At 50.9% G+C, this 6,120-nt stretch overlaps 1 protein-coding gene across 3 annotated transcripts in view; it reads right to left on the bottom strand.

The window, feature by feature from the left end:
• The window catches only part of ANKRD11 (ankyrin repeat domain containing 11), a 200,830-nt gene extending 200,062 nt beyond the window's left edge, over positions 1-768 (bottom strand). For all 3 annotated transcript variants that reach the window (XM_073583613.1, XM_073583594.1, XM_073583604.1), the window contains exon 1: positions 244-768. The gene's annotated coding sequence lies outside the window, so the exon portion shown is untranslated. The remainder of the gene's footprint in view (positions 1-243) is intronic.
• Positions 769-6,120: the final 5,352 nt, after the last annotated feature.

Consider the following 6,120-nt stretch of genomic DNA (forward strand, 5'->3'; position numbering starts at 1 on the left):
GGCTACGGGGTCCCCCCCCCCCATGGTAGAGGCTACGGGGTCCCCCCCCCCCATGGTAGAGGCTACGGGGTCCCCCCCCCCCATGGTAGAGGCTACGGGGTCCCCCCCCCCCATGGTAGAGGCTACGGGGTCCCCCCCATCCCCGGTGAAGAGGATACGGTGCCCCCCATCCCCGGTGAAGAGGATACGGTGCCCCCCATCCCCGGTGAAGAGGATACGGTGCCCCCCATCCCCGGCTCTTACCGTGCGCGCTGCTCTCCGGGCGGCAGTGGTCAGTCCCGACTCCCTGGCGGTTGGGGCCCCGCGGTGTTCGGACCGGTTCTGAGGAGGAGGAGGAGGGAGGGAAGGCCGCGAACTTGCGCATGGACCCAGCGGGGACCGCGGCCTACCTCCCCCTCCTCCCCTCCTCCGGTAACCGGGATGGAAGTGTGGGGGGGAGGGGAACGGAAACCAGCGACAGCCGATAACCCAACGTGTGAGCGCGGAAGGGGGTCGGCTGCGAAGCTTCTCCTGAACAGCAGCGTCCGGTAAACGAGGTCCTGACAGGAAAAAGGGGAGGAGGGGGAAAAAAGGCCCAAAATGAAGTAAAGGTGACCAAAAACACGGCGAGGCTGAGTCCCGAGCGCGCGGCGAGCGGCGGTGGTGGGGGAGGCGGAGCCCCCGCTGCCGGTTGTGTCTCCTCAGAGGCCGCTCCCGTGCGCGCCCCCAAACGCTTGCATCGCGAGCCGCTTCTACGCGCCCTTTGACTCCCTCAAGGCGCGCTCCCCGGGAGAGAAGAAAGTGGGTGGGTAGAAGGCGACGTGACGCGCTCTCCTATTGGCTGACGCCTCAGCGACTGGCTGCCTCGGCGACTCTCATTGGTCGAGTGACGCAAAGGACAGATGCGGAGGTGGGAGGAGCGAGAGAAGAGGGCGCGAGAAAGGGGGCGGGGCGCTGCTGCCATCGCTTCCCTGCTTCTGTTGTGTGTATGTTGGGATTGACGTCATGAGAGGGGCGGGGCTAAGTCTTATCTGTCAATCTTAGATAGACTGCATTCTGATTGGTCTGATCTCCTTCTGTTGCTACACACAGACGTTCCCGCCCCTTTGCTGCACATGACTGAGCCCATTCCATGTACATAGCATGTGGACATCATGTGTCATACCTGTGTGATTAGGGAGTTTTTTAAAGGGGTTGTCTACTTTTGGAACCATTTTTTTTTTTACTTAGATGCATAGATTTGAGGCAAAAAATTATTTTTGCATTTGGGCTTCATTAAACATTTTGCACCGTTTGGCTTTTACAGGCGCTTTGTTTCCCTCTAAATTCAAGTTTGATGTTATCTTTGCTCATAAATAATCTGAGACGAGCTAGAAAAAAAAAGACATGCAAGAGTTATCAACTCGCCTCTGAGCTCGCTGACAGATTCTCAGTTAACTCTCAGAAATAAACACCGCAGCACGGAGTCTATAGAAGGCAATATAGCATTGTCATGGCGTGTAGAAGGCCGTGTCTGCCATGGCTGTACTCCCATGACACTGGGCCAATTGCAGGGTCTTCAGAGAAGATTGATCATTGTGCACCACATACATGTAATATATATACAGTATATATATATATATATATATATATATATGGGCAGGGTCTAGTGGAGCGACGGACTATATTCACCGGCTCAAACAGCATTGCAGAGGCCTCTGCCAGGACAGGAAGCAATGTAATTTGACTGCTAAGGCTTGTGATTGGCTGCAGCGGTCAGGAGGCTGTGTCCCAGCTGCAGCCAATCACAGACTTCAGCGACACATCATCGATTCCTTTATCAATCGACCTATGCTAAACCATCGGGAGGCAGAGTCGGGGAGTATATCTTCTTTAATACTTTATAGCCAACACCTTCATGGTTGTCACAACCCCTTTAAAGCCCCCCATACACATTAGTGCAATGTCAGCTGAAGCCATCAATTTCAGTGGTACGGTCAAAATGTCTTATGTGCACGAGCAAAGCTGCTAATCAGTGGCTGGACCGGCGGGAGGCACAAGACAACTAGTCCTGCAGTGATAATCTCCTGATGATAAAACACTCATTGTAGTGAAACAGCAAAGTAAGCAAGTGGCACATTGCTGGAATCAGGCTCTCTTCCTCTACATCATGGTGCTCTCAGATTATGTAGATAGCAAAAACCTGCAGACAAATTCCCTTTAATAGGAAAACGGACCGTGCCCTGTAATTTACTAGTCTACTTGGGCAACAGATCCTCTTTAATTCCCCCCAAAAAATAACATTAGTGACTGTAAATATCTAAAAATACGACCAGATTATTTTTCTTGTTGTCAACATTTCGCCTAAGTGGTGCCACAAGGTGACCGCACAAACCTCCCCCAAGATGCCCCTTTTCTTTAGTATAGTGTCCTTATCCCCCGGTGACTCTGCCCTGCTTCCCGCGGATCCATGACACCTGGTTTGGGGTTTTTGCCTGCTGTAATCGCTTTTTTTCGGAGGAACCAAGGTTTTTAATCTTAGTTATGACCTTGCTTGTCAACTGAAGACATCTTGCTATCATCAGTGGAGAGCTGCGACCCCCGATGCCAGGACAGCTGGAATGACCATGCATCTTATCCAGAATATTTGGGCCCGTGCCCAAAAGATGGAAACTTACCCCACAGAAGACGAAGACAGAACCACGTCGTGCTACTCTGTGCAGATTTCCAAAACGTGTTCTAAGGTCATTGGGAGACCCCACTGCAATCCGTCTAAGATCAGCGATCCATCTTAAAGTCCCGGATTGCCCTCTTAACGGGATTGATTCAATGTATTCTCTGATCTCCAGAATGGAGGGATTTTTAATTTTACAGATCTTTGGCCTCCTCTGCAAGTTGCAAGCGCAGTTATGAAGTTGACCGGATTGCTGGATCCCACCATTTTCAAGCTGCTGAGGCAAAGCTTTCCCCATCACTGCCCTCCCTAGGGGGGAGCACACCACCCCCCAGCCTCCCAACTCCCTGCCTGCCGGAGGCGGTGCGCTCCTGAAGATTGACAGTTTGCTCCAGCGGAGGGGCGATGAAGATGGCCAGATAAAGCTCTCTAGCAAACCTTACAAGATCTATGAGAAAGAGCTTGTAAAAGATGCACTCCTTGCTGAGGCATCTAGCTATCACTGATTGACTGCAGCGGTGACCTGGGAAATGAGCAGTAAACAATAACATTCCTCGAGAATGAAGAGACAAGTACATTGTAGTGTTGCTTGTTTTTATTATTTTGTTATGCTTACTTATATATATATCGACATCATATTCCGCAGCGCTTTACAGACATTATCATCTCTGTCCCCATTGGGGCTCTCAAGTTCCCGATCACTCTGTCTTGGAGTGTGGGAGGAAACCGGAGAACCTGGAGGAAACCTATTCACACACGGGGAGGACATACAATGAGGATGAGAATATATATACACTGTCTACACCTATATCCATTACACGGCAGGCAGTCGGTGTCAACCCCCTCTAGTTCTACGTTATTGGGGGACAGTATTTACTGGGCGCGTTACGTCACTGGTCATACATCTCCTTTTCCTTCCTGTTTTTGTCGGATGTGACCCTACATACAGTACAAAACACGGCCTTCTATTCGTTATAGTGCGGCGCCCTCTGTCTTTCAGGTTGCACATTCGCACAGACGCGCGCTCTGCGGGACGGGGAATCCGACGATTGTTAGGAGCATCACTTATATTCCCACTGGGGAGCGGCCGCGTTATTACAGGGGTTCTCCACTACTTTATATTAATTTTAAAAAAAATGGTCCCATGGTTCCTCTATCAGTGGGGACGTCAGGGGCCGCTGCAGCCAATTTGATTCTCTTTCCAGTGGAGGATGTCAGGGGATCACTGCAGCCAATTTGTTTCCTCTATCAGTGGGGGATGTCAGGGGACCACTGCAGCCAATTTGTTTCCTCTATCAGTGGGGGATGTCAGGGGACCACTGCAGCCAATTAGTTTCTTTTTCCAGTAGGGGATGTCAGGGGGCCGCTGCAGCCAATTAGATTCTTTTTCCAGTGGGGGATGTCAGGGGACCACTGCAGCCAATTTGTTTCCTCTATCAGTGGGGGATGTCAGGGGACCACTGCAGCCAATTAGTTTCTTTTTCCAGTAGGGGATGTCAGGGGACTGCTGCAGCCAATTAGATTCTTTTTCCAGTGGAGGATGTCAGGGGGCCGCTGCAGACAATTAGATTCTTTTTCCAGTGGGGGATGTCAGAGGACTGCTGCAGCCAATTTGATTATTTTTCCAGTGGGGGATGTCAGTGGACCGCTGCAGCCAATTAGATTCTTTTTCCAGTGCAGGATGTCAGGGGATCACTGCAGCCAATTAGTTTCCTTTTCTAGTGGGTGATGTCAGAGAACCACTGCAGCAAATTAGCTTCTTTATCCATTGGGGGATGTCAGGGGACCACTGCAGCCAATTTTATTCTTTTTCCAGTGGGGGATGTCAGGGAACCGCTGCAGCCAATTAGATTCTTTTTCCAGTGGAGGATGTCAGGGGACCACTGCAGCCAATTAGTTTCATTTTCTAGTGGGTGATGTCAGAGAACCACTGCAGCCAATTTACTTCCTTTTCCAGTGGGGGATGTCAGGGGACTGCTGCAGCCAATTAGCTTCTTTTTCCAGTGGGGGATGTCAGGGGACCGCTGCAGCCAATTAGCTTCTTTTTCCAGTGGGGGATGTCAGGGGACCGCTGCAGCCAATTAGATTCTTTTTCCAGTCGGGGATGTCAGGGGACCGCTGCAGCCAATTAGCTTCTTTTTCCAGTGGGGGATGTCAGGGGACTGCTGCAGCCAATTAGCTTCTTTTTCCAGTGGGGGATGTCAGGGGACTGCTGCAGCCAATTAGATTCTTTTTCCAGTGGGGGATGTCAGGGGGCCGCTGCAGACAATTAGATTCTTTTTCCAGTGGGGGATGTCAGAGGACCGCTGCAGCCAATTTGATTATTTTTCCAGTGGGGGATGTCAGGGGACCGCAGCAGCCAATTAGATTCTTTTTCCAGTGCAGGATGTCAGGGGATCACTGCAGCCAATTAGTTTCCTTTTCTAGTGGTTGATGTCAGAGAACCACTGCAGCAAATTAGCTTCTTTATCCATTGGGGGATGTCAGGGGACCACTGCAGCCAATTTTATTCTTTTTCCAGTGGGGGATGTCAGGGAACCGCTGCAGCCAATTAGATTCTTTTTCCAGTGGAGGATGTCAGGGGACCACTGCAGCCAATTAGTTTCATTTTATAGTGGGTGATGTCAGAGAACCACTGCAGCCAATTTACTTCCTTTTCCAGTGGGGGATGTCAGGGGACCGCTGCAGCCAATTAGCTTCTTTTTCCAGTGGGGGATGTCAGGGGACCGCTGCAGCCAATTAGCTTCTTTTTCCAGTGGGGGATGTCAGGGGACCGCTGCAGCCAATTAGCTTCTTTTTCCAGTGGGGGATGTCAGGGGACCGCTGCAGCCAATTAGCTTCTTTTTCCAGTGGGGGATGTCAGGGGACTGCTGCAGCCAATTAGCTTCTTTTTCCAGTGGGGGATGTCAGGGGACTGCTGCAGCCAATTAGCTTCTTTTTCCAGTGGGGGATGTCAGGGGACCGCTGCAGCCACTTAGCTTCTTTTTCCAGTGGGGGATGTCAGGGGACCGCTGCAGCCAATTAGATTCTTTTTCCAGTGGAGGATGTCAGGGGACCGCTGCAGCCAATTAGTTTCCTTTTGTAGTGGGTGATGTCAGAGAACCACTGCAGCCAATTTACTTCCTTTTCCAGTGGGGGATGTCAGTGGACCGCTGCAGCCAATTAGATTCTTTTTACAATGGGGGATGTCAGGGGACCGCTGCAGTCAATTATCTTTCTCTTGTGGCTGGGGACATCTGGTGACCACTGCAGACAATTAGCTTCCGTTTTCGGCAGGGAATGTCTGGTTACTGCTGCAGCCAATTAGAGTCTACTTTTGGTGGGGGACGTCAAGTGCAGACAATTAGCTTCCTTTTCCATTTGGGGATTTCAGGGAACTACAGCAACCAATTAGCTTTCTTTTCCAGCAGCGGACATAAGAAGACCGCTGCAGACAATTACCTTTCTCTTCCGGTGGGGAACATCTAGTGACCGCTGCAGACAATTAC

This window comes from Dendrobates tinctorius, unplaced genomic scaffold (assembly GCF_039654945.1).
Source record: "Dendrobates tinctorius isolate UK_male_01 unplaced genomic scaffold, ASM3965494v1 ptg000009l, whole genome shotgun sequence".
Taxonomy (NCBI): domain Eukaryota; kingdom Metazoa; phylum Chordata; class Amphibia; order Anura; family Dendrobatidae; genus Dendrobates; species Dendrobates tinctorius.